The sequence below is a fragment of the Polyodon spathula genome, chromosome 7 (assembly GCF_017654505.1).
Source record: "Polyodon spathula isolate WHYD16114869_AA chromosome 7, ASM1765450v1, whole genome shotgun sequence".
Taxonomy (NCBI): domain Eukaryota; kingdom Metazoa; phylum Chordata; class Actinopteri; order Acipenseriformes; family Polyodontidae; genus Polyodon; species Polyodon spathula.
Genome location: NC_054540.1, coordinates 47,453,345 through 47,470,337, shown reverse-complemented (window position 1 = coordinate 47,470,337; position 16,993 = coordinate 47,453,345). Strand labels below are relative to the sequence as shown.

Here is a 16,993-nt window from a genome sequence, read left to right as displayed (position 1 = left end):
TAAACCATCTTTTAAACTCTGAATATGACTCAAGACATATCCCAAATTATTTAATAACAAATTGCCAATGTCAATGCAAAGGATGATCAAATACTTGATACCTGTTCCCAAGACAACATCTTTGTTACTATGCTATTATCACAAACTTGAATGTAAGAAATGCTACAGCCGGAGAAATTGATTCCTAGAATAATACAATACAAACATTCTATAGTTCTCCTGTAGGCAACACAGAGTGACGACAAAACAGTAGGTCTTAAGCCTAGATTGAAAAGAATTACAGAATTCAGCGTCTTTAATACTCTGAGGAATCAATCGAACAAAAACAGAAGTCAATTCCCAAAATGTAAATTTACTCAATAACCTGTGCTAATATATGTCATACTAAAATTGAATGATCAAATATATACTATATTACCACCATATATCCATTGGAAAGTTGTGTATTTCATGGCATAAAAAGTATGACAACCAGAGCAGGATCCTGGCAAAGATGACGGCCACGAACAAGCAATCAAAACTTTGAACTGCTGGCCAACTTGAATCAGGGTTTGTTCCAGGATTTTCAATCTTGTGGTCAAAGTGACCAACTTTTACAGGGATCAAACAACATTAACACTTAAAAGACACTTTTATACATTACTAAGCAACGTTACAGAAACCACACACTGCATTGTTTGTTTTTTCTTTTATCTATAATAGTACAATTTCTAAAAAACATATAAAACTGACTACAGAACTGGTTGGGCTAGATCTGGTCTGAGGGGTCCAGAGGAGTGCTTCTGAGCATATAGGACTGGAGCACTACTCCGCTACTGTAAAAGTGTCTATTATTGGAAGATAGCACTGCCATTGTGATCTGCAAGGACACATGCACACTGCAGGATGATTACATATCCACTGCCAGTAGCTGATTGTACTGCTATCAAGAGACTTGTCCTACTTGGAAAACAAGGTCAAAGAAAGCAGTGCTATGAACACATTGAAAATGAAATAGGGAAAGAGCACTCTATCACTGGGCTTTGAGCACTTTGGGTCTCTGACCTGAACACATGCCCTAACATGCCTATGTGATTATTTTTCTTTATTCCTCTAGTGTGTTTGTAGCCATATTATTTTATTTGATTCATGATTCATAAACCAGTGGCTGAATAAAAATGTCTAAACACCAGCGCTGAATAGCCCTCATCATTGCAGATGTAGTGGATTTGTAATCACTGGCACTGCTGTGAGTCCGGTATGATGGAAAAGTTCATGAATTGTCAAGTGTCATGACAGTTTCTTAAGTGATTATCCACATATATGAAAAAATGTAAGCTAGACAGGCATCCGCCTATATCGCTGAGATCTGAGAAGTTGCATGATCTATGTGGAAATCTGTGCTATACATACATTACTGTACATACAACCACCTCCACCTCAGCTTAAACAAAAAAAATACTAATGCCAAGTTTCATGACAATTGGATATGCGGTTCTGTGGTAAGTGTGACATACAGATGTACAGACAGAAATATGTCTGAATGTAATCAATGGATAAGCAACATATGAAGATATGTAACATGTGGCATGCAGGTGTACCAGTGTCTCCACTATATGCCCTTCGCAGAGTGTTTCATCTCCAGCGGGGGGATATTAATGACAAAGTTTGTACACTCAACTATGTTTCTGGTCCTGAATCATGGGACCAGTGAACTGTCTAGACATAGGTTGACTCAAAGAATCCTGCTTGTAAAGAATGCTGAATAAAGTTAGCTGCTCTGCACATTAACCCTTCTCACTCCCTGCAGGATAAGCCCTGTGAGACTCCATTCTGCATAACTCAATGTTGTCAGTGCCATGGCGAGAGATCAATAGTGTATTTTCAATTAGGCTTCGAGGTAATAACTGGACCCTGAGCTAATAATCCAAACCTATTAATCTATTAAATCGGCAGCATATCCCTGGCTTCATATCTCATTAGAGTCCAGAAGACACCCAATGTTCTAGGTGGCTGGGTAGAGACCAAGTAATAAAGCTGAAGCTGGCTATCATTTAGTGTAGCATGCTATCAATATCAATCAAAACTGAGGATCCCAGGAGGCCACCAGACACAAATAACTTCAGGAGGCAGCTGTTAAATCCCTAGGGTTTTTTGGGAGTTTAAAAAATATAGAAAGGTAAATGTTCACTGACTCTGCCATTGTAAAGCCTGTGGAACCTGTAACAGGGAAGTTAGTACCAGTTTTGAAGACAACATTATTAAGGGAATATGGAAGCTGGATGGTATACCTGGAATTGATGCAATCAGAGTGAGGCATGGCAAAGCCGCAAACCTCCTCATGAACATGACATCAGTATGCACTAGACAGTACAAAAACTAACACATAAACCCCTATCACAGCTGTAAACTCAAAATTAGAGCATTCCAGTATGAATAAAAAAACGGAGGTCCATGAAGTGCATCAACAGGGTGTTCAAATACGCCCGTTTAACCCCTGGGCGTGTTACTGATTTCATATTAATGAAGAGGCGGGAAACCCGATTTTAATTCCAAAGCCACGTTTCCAACGGTACCAGGAAGCCAGTCGACACTCAATCTCATCCCATTCCTATATCAAACCAGCCCTATCACGAGTGGAACTGATCTTTGATAAATAGGATTCTGCTAGTCTACATATCAAATCTCTGACACACTGCCCTGCTGCCAGGAATACTACAGCAGTCCTTTTAAATAGACTCAAAACACAAAAGCAGTAGGTCACACAGTATCATATACGGACTGGGGTTGCCTTGGTAACCTTACTATTACCACAACTATGCACTGGCTACTATGCCACATACCTCTGTCCTTTACCATTATCATCCTATATAAACTGCATTGCAGGCTTAAGTAATGCAAAAAACTCCCAAAAGGTGTATCCGTCAATCGGTTTTTGGCACAAAAAACGATTTACCCCTTACAGCACCTCTCTGCGTCGCCGTGCCTTAAAATTTCCCGGAACCGCCCACTTCTGTTACATCCTCATGCAAATCAAGGGCAAAGCCGGAGCTGTTATTAAATGAGCTCAAATAAACAGCTGGCAGTGTCTTTACAGAAATACCACTCCAAATACCGTTTCCATTCATATCTACTCGTTTGCAGAGTCTTACATTCCCACGTGGAACAATGGTGCATTTCATATCCAGCCTAGAGCAGCAGTGATGTAATCCTCCTCGTCATTCCGGAATGGCATTCTAATAGACATCTCGAAGGTTAACAGCTAACTTTGAGTATGAACACACATATTTTTGAAGGCTCTTTTATATCCTCAACTTGCCACAAAATCAAACAGAACTGATTTTTTTTTTTTTTTTCATTGTTGATTTGGATCCTCTTTCTCTCTCCCGGTAAAATTTACATTTAACTGCTGGTAATATTGCCAGCAATATTGTTTTAAAAAGCTTTACAACAGAAAGGCTGCAGGTAAATAATTTTCAGAATAAAAGCTGGCAAGTGTTACCAGTATAAACCGGCAGCAGCTTATTAACTGCAGGCTATATAAAGAGATTGTCTAGCCGGGTATTTCAGATCACAGTGGCTGAAATCAGGCTTCAACAGGGAATCCCAGAAACCTATGCATCTGGTTGTCAGAACACTTTTTATGCAGCTGCATTGGAATCTGCTTTGAATTGCACTGGTGGCAATTTATTAAAACTGTTGTGTCTATGAACAATTGAAATTTTGTTAATATTCTGTTATGATTTGTCTAGTCCTGTAGAGAATTTAAGAAAACATATCCACAAATTCATAAATAATTCAAGTCGGACATAGCAGCTAAAGTATTGGAATTATTTTAGGTGTCACTGATTTTCTATATAAATTAAAACAGTGTGAACTTCTGAAAGAAGTATGTATTCCTAAATTGCATTCCCTTGCAGCTTGAATTGGTAAGAGGCTGTAGTACTCTGTGAGTCCACAAGGGGGAGGCAGCAGCACTGAGATGACACTGCCAGTGGTGCAGTCATTTGTATTCGCCACCCCTAGTGCCAGAATCCTTTACTGCCCCATGCTGTCTGGTCCTTTGAAACACAGTGAAACATAAGTCTATCTTAGAGAAAGACACCGTTGAGCTTTTTATTTGGAACCTAAATAGCTCATTGCATTAATATACTTTACACAATGTGTTGCGCTATAATTATAAAATTGTGTATTCATATTTCACGAAATTGTGCAACTTATCTTTAGCAAGCCCTTCAACAGGATAATAAAATGGCAATTTTTAAATATAAGCACCACATTCAGACTGAATCAATATTAGTGAGTTAAACTGGTTTTGTATACATATTTTTTGATATGCAGTATATAAAAAAATACTAAATACTAAAAATACTAATACTAAATACCGCGGTTATTTTCTATAATTGAATGAAAAGCACACTAGCTAGTTATTAGTTGAGGGTCCATCTGTCGTGTGGTATATAGTACTAGGATACAAGCACAAAAAAAATTTCATAAATATAACCTTAAAGACTGTTTAATAGTCATGGATTATAGGACAGAAGCATAAGAATGGTGAAGCACAGTAAGTTCATTGTACAATTAGAGGTGATGCAGAGTAACCCTGCTACGAACAATGATCTTATTTAAGGTGCAACACTCACCACAATGATAAAACTGAACAGCAAATGTGGGAATTCAGACTTAGTGAGTGCCACGATCTGCCTGTTATTTCCAGAGGTACTAGCGCATGCAGACTAAAGATAGGAGAATGGAAACTATCTCCACACAGGTGGCACTGACCCTGCCTGCGCTGATCTGAATATCCAGACACGTATAGGGTCAGACAGGTCTGATACAGACCACTCATACATAGCTGAAGATGTGACTGGAAGTTTATGTGCCAGGTTCACCATCACTTGCTTCAACTGAAACTCAAATGCTGCGGACTGAACTGATTCAAAATTTTGGTATACACTTCATAATGCCTCTCGACTAGACAGCTTGCAGTTCTGTCCAGCCCTTGCCTTTTCATTCAGTGTAATGGCTTGAGAAACCAATTCATTGCACAGTGGATATAGATGTGCAGCTCCGGTATTTTTGCACTATATTGTTGCAGTTTTCCCATGCTTTTACCATGGTTATACTTTTTTTCACTACACTTTACTGCACTTTGTTATGCTTTTACTGTGGTAACCTTTTATAAGGGGCTATGAAAGGCTTTTAAACTATTTGGGGTGCTAATGTTTTATGAATATTATCATGACTATCATTTTCTTATTTTCGTATATACTTTATATTCCTGTTCGTTAACAAAAATGGTCTATCCCTTCTGCTCGGCTTTCAGTTTTTGTCAGCTGCTGTTATTCCAGCTTCCCTTCAGCACAATTGTACCATGTTCAGTTTTCTAGCTATGTATCTATAGCTTGAAAGAACAGGTATTTTTTCAATGTAAAAAGGTGACATGTTTGCCCCAATGCCTGGTTGTATATCATATAATTTCTTAATTAAAAACTGCAATTAAACTGTAACCCTGGGGATAAGTCTCTTCCTCAATCAGTAGCTACGTAACCATGCCACTGTCAGTTTGCATGGTGATTCCTCAGTTCTGCCCTCTCATTCCACAGCTATATCTGTGCTTTACATTGCTTGTCTGTTTGCTATGTTTTCACTACACCATGGTATACTGCCTGCTGTAATGGACACCAAAATAAGACATGAGATCTGTATTAACTATAAGCTGTATTAATTCAATTGCATTTGCATTAATTGATCATCTTTTTAAAGGAAACTAGAGTAAACTGCTTAGATTGCCTCTGTCTTGAAAGGAGAAACGTCTGCTACCTTTAGCGCTTCACCAAAACAAAAGCCTCCAAAATAACAGCTGTTTACTGCACTGGAGCTAACGGCAACCGAGAGACATCCTTGATGGCTGTCTGAAGGGACGTTCCTAATTCTGCCGGCTGTCTGATGTGTGGTTTGTCAAACTCATTATGGGTTGCTATGGCAACACTGAACGTTACAATATCCCTATTGGGACCAAACTGGCATTAAGGTATTCAGTTAAGCATCGGTTGAAGAAAGGTGAATATTGTGGTGATTTACAGAGGCTGTATAAAAACACCTGCCATAACACAGAAAATAGTATGCAGAGTAAGCATTAGCAGTCACACATGTCTGTCTTCAAGTTGTTTTTGTTCATTTTTATAGCGCCCAACTATTTCACCTCCAAATAGCTCCTGTATCCCTTCACAATGCAGAGTGTCCGGTTATGTTCCCTCACAACACCTCAGGAGAGTGGACAGTCAGTGGGCGTACTACTGTCCCACTGCCAAGCCTATGGCCTTTTTTCACCCAGGAGCTCCACTGTCAGCGAGCTCTCAAACCTGTAATACAGCCCTGTAGGTGCCTGGCCAGTAGTGGTCACTGTAGCAAGGTGAAATGACTCAGTCCCTGTGGAATCCCCAGTGAAGATCGATGATCTTGTACAGCTGCGAATACAGGTCCGGACCTGCCAGTAGGGGTCACTGTAGCAAGGTGAAATTACTAAGTCCCTGTGGAATCCCCAGTGAAGATCGATGATCTTGTACAGCTGCGAATACAGACGCAGACCTGGCCAGGCACATGGTGAGCTCAAATGGACATCTGCATGGCTGTCGATTGTCCTCCTGGGTGTAAAGAGGCAGTTGGCTTGGTCATGGGATCAGAGGATGACCACTGACCTTCACTTCTACTGAGCTGTTGGGGGGAATTGCTGTGGTTGGAAACGTAATTGTAAATTCTAAATTTGGCAGGAAATCGGGGCTAAAATAATTGGACAAGAACCCCATTAAAGACCACAGCATTACCACAAATTGCACCCAGATGGATTTGACACAATCATTGCTCTGTGATTCACTTGCACTGTTACCACAGTGCCTTATTGTACCCCAATAGCAGGCACCACTGCAGCACATTACAGCACCTTGCATTGCCATTACAGTGCCAATGCTTTGCCATTTAAAATGGGTAGCTTCACCTGTTCATACTTTCTAGGAATAATAGTTGACCTCTTTCCCCTCTGCTATACAGTGACTTAGTATTAAGTAGTATTACTTTCACTTCAGAAACAAATGCATGAACGAAGCAGTATGGTCTTTGCAACGCTACAGTGAATGCTCTGCAGCCTTGTAGATAAGTGCTGTTGATAAACAACTTGGGCTTTGAGGACAAGCAGATCACTTAGAAAAAAAAAGAAAAAGATGCTCTGAAATGCGTAGGTAGAGTTAATCGGAAAACCACATCCCTTCTGAAAGCTGTGTGTTTTATTAATAGAATATACACACATATACACGCACATGCACGCACGCACGCACGCAAGCACGCACGCATGCACGCACGCACGTACGAACGCGCACATATATTCTATTAATAAAGCACATGATGCATATAGAAACAGAATAAGACCAGTACTGGGCATGCTGAGTACCGTACACTCGATATTGCTGATTGCTTTCATTGCTTGCAATTGTAACAAATATCCAATGTGCAGTTTTGAAAGAAACACGTTATACAAGCATGTCTTTTAATTTGAACTGCTGATATGTGGGACCTCACTGGGTTAAAGAAAGCTCTTAGTGTCCATGCCTTTTTCTCTGGAAATCTGTTGGAATAGCTGATCTTATAAAGGCCCTAGTATAGCCGATAATATGTCATTTGTTGCCTGTTAATAATGCTCAGAATCGTTCACTTTATTCATTTTTTTTTTACAGTGTTTATATGAAAGACAGAATCAAACCTATTCATAATCTTTCCTTTTCTTTAAGTGCTCAGGCTTGCTGCTTCGACCATGAGTTGTCACGACAAGGTGCATTGTGCCTGTACCAGGATTCTGCAGCTTTGTTCACAAATAGTTCTGTACCTTTAACCCTTGGTGATCCAGAGATGTACAAAGAAGAGCAGTGGTAGCACAGTGAAGTCACAGTTTACCTGTGAATATCTGGTCTTCATGAATTGTTCTTAAACAAGACTGAATATCAAGTAAGGCTTTTTAAAAAAGACATTTGTGGATACATTTAAATAAATTGTAGCTAACAAAATAATTCCATAAATCTTACCCAATTTCCACTTCCATTGGCTGCATACAGTATATGTCAAATGTGCAGCTTTGTAAAAAACATATGGCTTAGCAAACATGTACTTTCATTTTACTACATCGAGTTAAAGAAAGTTCTCAGTTTGCTTGTCTTGCCTTCCAGGAAGTCTGTTACTGCTTTACTTTTACTCACTTCCAGGCGAAATGATCCAGGAAGTGCAAGACAGTCTAAAAGCATGGCTTGCAAACAGATTTATTTATCCTTATGTAGTAGCAGATATCATTGCTAAAACATGTGTTTCTTTCAACAGAGCACATTTTAGACGTATACAGTATAATGAATGTAGTGCTTAGTCATTGCTTACCCCATGACTCACTGTCTTCATGACTGGAAGTGCAGCCCTCAAATATGTGCACAGGAGGTTGTCTATTTTTTGTCCACTAATTTGAATGAAAAAAAAAAAAATCAAATGCATATGTACTATATTGTGTGCATCTTTCCTTAATGGAAGAGATGGCAATAATAAAGTAAGATTTTATTTTGTTTAGCTCTACTTTAAAATGTCACTGGACACTGGAATGTGTCCTTTATCAACACAACCTTGTGTGTCTATACATTCCAACAGATTGCACATGCATGTTCCCAATACATTGTCTTGTTTTCATCAATCACAAGTGTGTTCCACTGTTCTAGCTGCTACACTCTTCACTGACCTTGCTAGTTATTGAAACACAATCTTTTGTGATTCCAAGAGATCAGAATATCAGAAAACTGATTGTAAAATAATCTACTTTGCCCATATCTGTGAACTACTCAGTGGTGGATAGAGGCATGCTGAGCTGGAGAGTCCTTCATTCACAAATCCATGCCTTGCATGCTGATTGGGACATGGTCTCCACGGCAATCGCTCAGGAAGGTCCAATGAGAAGGAAGCCACCATGAGGGGGCGGGGATCTGTGCTAAAATAGCCAGATGATGTTTTGTAAGCAGGTGTGTGTGTGTGCTTTGTGTGCAAACAACATGGGAATGCAAGACACAGCTCCCAGAATGGTGCATGAAAACATCACTAGAATTCAACTCATCCAGTTAGGAATCTGCTTTTATTTTTGCAATTGTGAGTCATTTACACTTCAGAAGAGACTGTAATCCTCTTCCTATGTGGAATGTAGAGGACTTCCGCAATCATGACTAATTTTCTAGTTCTTCTAGGAGCTGAAACTAAGTATCGGTTTATATCAATGAGATGCAAAAAGCTAAAATACTTCCAAAAAGACTTGCCATAGAGCTACCAAAATAAGTCAAATAAATCTAAGCTAATATGTATTAATACATTTGTATTACATTGTACCATGTAAAAGACAAATGATTTTAAACATGTATTCGATTGTAATCAAATATATGTATTTTATTCTAGTTATTACAGGGCTCAAGGTCAATATGGCCTTCAGTTCAATATATTTGTAGAGAGCACCAAGGCCACTAAACTTAATTTGCTTCGGATTTATATATAAAGCTAATTATTGGAAACAGAAAGAAACAACACAGTTTAACTTAATAATAACTAACCAGCAGCTTAGAGAATGGAGCCTGTGAGGACATAGCTCCCTTGGGTGAAGCCAGGCATTGGCTTTCATCACTAATCCATGGGATCATTTTTAATTGCCTATATTCTACTGAGTTTAAAATAAACTAAACTCTGAAATCTCGCTCCTGCATGTAACGTATGAGAGCCGTTGTGTCGCATTCATGGATGAACTGGAAAAACAAAAACTTAACTTCATCTTAAGATGCACAACTAATGATAATCAACACCATAATACAATGTAGAATAGTATTCCCTACCATTTTGGATTAGTTGTGGTAAAAATAAGGAAATTAAAATAAGGGGATAATGACAATTGAAACATATTCAAGTTAGTGTAAAATTATTTTTGTTATTGTTTAAGACCATTAAGGACTTGTACGCATTTCAAAGTTAGGTTAACACCTATATTTATAAAAATAATAATTAATGTACAATATTAAAAATGAATAAAACAACATCCATATTACAATTAATAATAATAATAATAATAATAATAATAATAATAATAATAATAATAATAATAATAATAATAATAATAATAATAATAATACATGAAAAATCCTTACTGTTTAAAGACTAATAAGTCAATTGGTTAAACTCCTGTTAGCATTAAGCTTTCTTTGCAGTCATGTATTTGTGTTTGCCTTCTAATTGTTTGTATAAAGTTATTGAATGGTCTTGTATTCAGTAAGCTTTATTGAGAAACCATGAAGTAAGTTGAGTTGAGAGGTTGAAAAACAATGTGTGAGCTGCAGTAATAACACTGTGACAGTGGAATCTGACTGCATCCAGCTGAATTATTGATATAAGTTATTTCTTCACCACACCCAAACCCCAACAATACATTAGTTTTAGGAAAAAAAAAAAATCAATCTCAAAGAAAAGCACTTGTAAGTATCGTAAAGATTTCTAAACTACCAACCTGAAAAAACGATCAAGTTTTGCAATTGTGTTTTAACAGCTTGTGCAAGGCTTTCTACTTTTCTTTCTGGACTCTTCTCTGAGAAGGCATTACTACACATGATAGAGATCCATGTGCTTGAAAGGGTCACGTTCGTTGTTGCTTGATCCTACTTAACCACGCAAATCACATCATCATGTTATTGTTTGGATCCAAATCCTTCCTCATACAGGTGTCTCTAGCAGCTGTAGCTGAAAGGACACTATGGCCATGCTGGCTGTGAATTGACATACATTTTGAGGGGTTGTGGCAATTGAGAAAGTCACCCACAGCAAGTACTACAAGTAGTGATGACAATTTGTTAATTGCTCCTTTTAGATATTTCTATGCTACCATCACAGATTCCAGAATATTAAATATTCAGAAAAATAATCTCAATATTAAAACTATGCAGTGTATATATGTTCAGTATATAAGACCTACAGCAGTTTGTTACTTGGCTTAGTTGGCACATTACAGTCAAGTGTCTTTAAGAAATGTCTAGTGCCCAAAATGACAACTATATATCAGTCTACCTGCAGTCACAGTGAAGACAATGGCCGTGTGGTTTTCTAGACTGTAAACTCTTTCAAAGAATGTATTCATTCATTTATTTTTCAGAGGTTACTCAATGAAACTGGTAAATCATCACAACTGAGGAAGACTCTACAGGTCATTTGAGACGTGAGTGCTTTGAAAGCTTGTTTCCATTTAAATTGAATTTGTTACAGGCCTTCTCAGTGTGATTTTCAAGCAGAAGCTGCCAGACCAAATTACGTGACCATGTACTGTAGTAATACTGCCTTAGGAAAGGGCGTAGCTTGCATGTATTGTGCTGTACTGTACTCGAGACACCATGCCTGCTGCCTGCACATTCTTTGAGAGCACACTGTACAGAGTTCAAGTACTCTGTATTGATGAAAAGGTCACGCTTCTATCCCCCAGTGAAATGTTTTTTCCCTCAAACAAAGCTGTAATGAAAAGAGCTTGCTGGGAATTCCCAGCTATCCTGGAGGTTAAAACAGGCTTCTCTTCAATAGATTCAAGATTCTTTCATTTGAGGGGCAGGCTGAGAGGCCTACTTATTGTAGCCCCTAGTGGAGTTTCACAGTTGTCAGTATCTGCTTGGGAAGGGCCCAGGACAGAATATAAGAACATCAGTAAACATACGTACAAGAGGCGGGGCATTCAGCCCTTCAGTGTTCATCCGGTTCCAAGTAGCTGGTTGATCTCAAAACGTCAAGTCAAGTCTTAAAGGATCCCAATTACAACAACCATGGCTAGGTAACCAATTCCACACCCTCAGTGCTCTCTGTGTGAAGAGCTGCCTCTTACCCTCTAAGTATGCCTACACTTAATTTCAAACTGTGGTCCCGGTGTCTGTACAAAGCTTAAAGTATTGTCTAGTGTTGACTCCTTTTAAGCTTTTAAAGATTTCAATCAGTAAATTATGTTCTCTATGGATTGGGATTAGTCTGTTTGGTTGCTGGATTCTCTCCCAAGCTCCCGAGTTCTTTTCATTTTGTGGGGACCCGAACTGAACGCTGGGTTCTCAGTGACCTCATCACAACCTTTTGTTCTGAACACTTCTAACTATAGTCAAGCATTCTGTTTGCCTTTTTAAGTGCTTCCCCAAACTGTCTGTTTGCTGACAGCAATGAAAACCAAAGGCATGCTCTGATCTGCTGAACATGTCAGACTATATCCAGTGCCACTCTCCCTTATCTTTTATGAGCACTAAATTCACAAAAAACAACAACCCTGCACTGTAAAAACATCAAAAAGCATGTGATGTTCAGACGTGTTTGAATCCTGCCCCATGTAGCAGAATGAATTGAACATAATGCCAGTCATACGGACCCTGCTGTTGCTGTGGGTCCAGTCATTTTAGACTCCAGAGTGTGGATTTCCCCTCCAGTCAGTTCTCTGATTAGTTTTTATACAAGTGACTTGTGTACTGCAAGATTATAATCAATATCTGATCTCAAAATTACATCAAGCTGATCATTGTTTTACACCACCTACAAATAAAGCAATTAAAAACAAATAGGCAAAGCACTGACTTAAATAGTTTAATGTTTAGGATGCTGTAAGGTAATATAACAATATAATGATTCACTATTATTGTTTGGCCACTTTTATTGGTAGGAAGAACTTCAAGCAATGTTAATTACCATTCCCATGTGACTAACTTTGGCCCTTACCATCATCAAGTTGTCAGCACACAGGTTCCAGAGGCACACCATCACACAATCAAAAGAAATTCCTGAAGACCTCCGGAAATAAAGTTGTTGATGCCTATCAGTCTGGAAAGGGTTACAAAGCCATTTCTAAGGCTCTGGGGCGCCACCAAACCACAGTCAGAGCCATATTGTCCAAATGGAGAAAGTTTGGGACAGTAGTGAATCCTCCCAGGAGTGGCCATCCTGCCTCCGGCAAGAGTAAGATGCTTTATTAAAAACACACCATGATGCTGAAAGCTGGCCTAGCGTTCACATTTTCACATTGTGAGTAGAGTGTACCGAGTTTTTATAGTCCTTATCTCTCAAAGAATTGAAGGTATCTATAGGCCTGTTTCCCTCAAATATATTCCTGGTTAATACATTGCAGTTTGGAGGACTTCTAAACTAGAACATGGTTTATTTTGCACAAAAAATCTCCCTGCTTAATCTGGGCTGCCATACTCTGTGCACAAAACACACCAGACTTCGGACTTTTTTAATTCTCAGAAAGGATCATGGTGGATATTTACATTCACCAAGGATGGAAGGTGCCCACTTGAACATCCCAGAGATGTACTATGTCATGCTGATGCGCTGGGGAGACCGCACTGTGGTTGATCCCCGAGCCAGCATCTCAGCCGTTGTGTGTGATGATGCGCTGGGGAGGCAAAATAAGCTGATCCCTGGAACAAGCATTACACTTCAGACATCAACACCAGACAGAAGCATATCTACATCATCAGATGGAAAGCAACATAAATGGATGGAGTTGCAGATGGATCATATTAGTTTACTGTAAAGCTATGTCTTAGTTGGTGCTTATCTTGGTGAGAGCCAAGTTCAAATCAGCAAGAAGATTTAACATCTACTCTCATGCAATGGAAATCATGAAGATCTGGATTTACGTCCAGTGACTGCTGTGAAAAGTGCAGCTGGCAACAAGGGAAAGACCTTGTGACAGCATGGAGAAACAGATGACAGGAGGAAGGAGACCCCATTGGGGCTGGCAAGGGTTAGCTACCCTTGTCGGCAGTATCCAGCTCTATGTTTTCAAAGGTAAAGAGGATGCTGGAGACACCCGCCCAAGGCTTCTCAGAAATTAAAGAAAAAAATAACCCTAGAGTCTGCCAATGCAGGGGCGGAAGACGACTCAACGTTGGATAACACGGTTAACGACTTAGGAACGGAAACGGATATGTGAATGGAGATAAATTCACAAAACACTAGTTCAAGATCTGCAGTTAGCAAAGACATGGAACTCCAGGTTTGTGTCTGTGGCTGGAGCAAGGTGACAATGGTCAGGGGTTTGAAGATTCATCAAGGGAGAATGAAATGCTTGAGGGAGAAGGGACAAGGGCCTCGCATCGATCAGTACTTCTTAAGAAGTCAGTCAAGTCAGTCGAATTAAATCCAGCGACAGGAAGCAAACCACAGTTTGCAGGATATCAGAACCCCTGTCATAGACATGTGGAGGACCTCCGTGGATACAACTAGTGATGAACCTAATGATCCTTGCAAACCCAGTCAGATGAACCAGCGTAAGAGAGAAAAGAACCTCAACGGTCACAAGCCTGGAGTTAAATGGCCAAGAGCTTGTGAGAAAACTGCATGGGACACAGTAAACATGGATCTCTGTTTTACTTTGGAAAGGTTAAATGGAACAGTTGAAAAGAAACTGGATACATTTTGGGACATCATCTACGCATATGGAACCGAGAGGTTTGGAGTTGAAAAAAGGAAGGAAAAACTACAAACTTCCTGGAAAGTCTAGACAGCAACAGGAGATTGAACACTTAGAGAAAGGAGGCAGTTGAGGAAGCAATGGAGAAAATCAGAACAAAGCTTTCAACATTGCGCAGAGTAGAGCGCCTACGGAAATGCTACAAAAATAAAGAGCGTGCGAGAACTAACTTTTATATAGATCAATTCAAATTTGTAAAGAAGATATTCACCAGTGAGAAAAATGGCACACTAAAATCATCTAGTTTGAGCTAGAGAGATATTTGGAGGAAACACATACAGATTCAAAAAGGCAGGAGCCTATGTTAGTTCCTTCAGACATCCCACCTATCAATCCATCTGAACACCAAATGGAGGACTGTGCACCTAAGTGGAAAGAAGTAGAGCAAGCTGTGAAAAAAAGCAATGGCGTCATCATCTCCAGGGCCTAATGAAGTTCCATACAGAGTGCACAAGAGTGCTTCTGGAGTTCTACGAATCCTGTGGAAATTGATGAAAGTGGCATGGGAAAAACAGGTTGTACCAAAAGCATGACGCCGAGCAGGTGGAGTCTTTATACCAAAAGAAAAAGATTCTACAAGCATCAATTAGTTTTGTCCTATTTTCCTATTAAACATAGAAGGCAAGAATTTCTTCAGCATTATTAACCTACCTATTAAAGAACTGCTTCATTGACACTTCAGTACAAAAAGCGGGCATTTCAGGTTTCCCAGGATGCTTAGAACACATCAGCGTAATCTGGCAACAAATTCAATCATCAAAAAAGGAGTGGAAGGAGCTCAATGTGACATTCCTGGATTTGGATAATGCATATCGTTCAGTGCCACATGAACTTCTTTGGGCAGAACTTCTTTGATTTTTTAAGCATACCGATGACAATAACAAATTTAGTGAAAGCCTACTTTGGAGATTTGCAATTTAGTTTTTCAACTTCACAACTCTGAACTACATGGCAATGCCTAGAAGTTGGAATAATGGCAGGATGTACCATTTCTCCACTGGCTTTTACCATGGCAATGGAAGTAATTATTAGGGCATCAAAATGGGTAGTGGGGGGAGAGCGCTTGGCTCTGGAATGCAACTAACACCAATTCGAGCATGACAACCATGACTACAACAGTAGCCTGCACTAATTGGTTATTGGGCAAATTAACCAATAACATTGAATGGGCAGGAATGTAATTCAAGCCCATGAAATCGAGGAGCATCTCTATAATTAAAGGTAAAATAGTAGATAAAAGGTTTTACATTAACAGTGAGGCAATGCCAACAGTGTCCGAGAAGCCAGTGAAAAGTCTTGGGAGATGGTACGACAGAGATCTAAAGGACACAGTGTGGGAGAAGTTAGACAACAAGCAGTAGAAGGGTTCATGCAACATTAAGGCACATTTTGACAGGATTTAAGGTGGGTCTTAACCAAGGGTGGTTTACTTTCGCCATGACCATGTGCTGCGATGTTTGGCCTTAGCATTGGAAGACAAGCGTAACCTGACCAATAAGTTGCCACCAGTTCCATCAAAGCATTACACATAAAAGACAATATTCTTCCATCCAGGAGAGCAAACACCAAGAAAAGGTGTTAAAACCAAGCCTCGCCCTGGACAACTAGAAGCTGCTAGAGACTGGAAAATGCTGGCAGATGTTGGTCAACGGCTTATTTTTTCACCTGAGATTGCCACCACTAACCTTTGACCAGACATTGTCTTGTGGTCTGGATCAGAACGCCTTGTTCATCTGGTAGAGTTAACAGTGCCATGGGAGGATGCTGTGGATGAAGCGTATGAGAGAAAGAAACTTCAGTATGCTCAACTAGCAGCTGAAGCGGAACAACGAGGATAGAGAGTCTGGGTTTACCCAGTGGAGGTGTGTTGTCGAGGATTTGTGGCACACTCTACAACCCGGTTTCTTAGAGATGCAGAGTTCAGTGGCCACGCGTTGCGATGTGCAGTGAAGAACTTATCTGAAGCAGCAGAAAGGAGGAGCAACTGGCTGTGGTTGAGATGGAAAGATTCTGGCTGGGGATCTCAAGCACAATAGGAAGAAAGCAACGCTGATGTACGTATAAGCTGGGCTGAGTTGAGTGGGGGACGGAGGGGGGAGATGATGGGATGCCAGAATCACTGTTGAGCCCTCTTGACAATCCAGAGGGTGCTATTTAGTTATCTGAAGGGCTACAGTATTTAGATTACTGTTTAAAATAGCTTAATACACCCCACGATGTGGACAGAAGCATTTCTCTTTTACATTGGTGTTCATAAAATGGAATCAGGTTTAGAATTTCTGGTGGTTCAATACCATTTTTTGGTTCGAACTGCATAATGGGAATCCTAACTGTTGTTAACATTCAGTTGCGGTTATGGACTTTAGGAAATGTTACATAGACTGTAAATCATGTAAAAGGGCCAAACTGTCCATGTGTGTAATTACTAACTGACTGTAGGCCATATTTTCAAAACGTTTTCTGCAGTCTTCA

At 39.6% G+C, this 16,993-nt stretch overlaps 1 protein-coding gene across 2 annotated transcripts in view; it reads right to left on the bottom strand.

Annotated features, from left to right (window-relative positions):
• The window catches only part of LOC121318690 (diacylglycerol kinase delta-like), a 118,725-nt gene that overhangs the window by 50,743 nt on the left and 50,989 nt on the right, over positions 1 to 16,993 (bottom strand). The window lies entirely within an intron of this gene.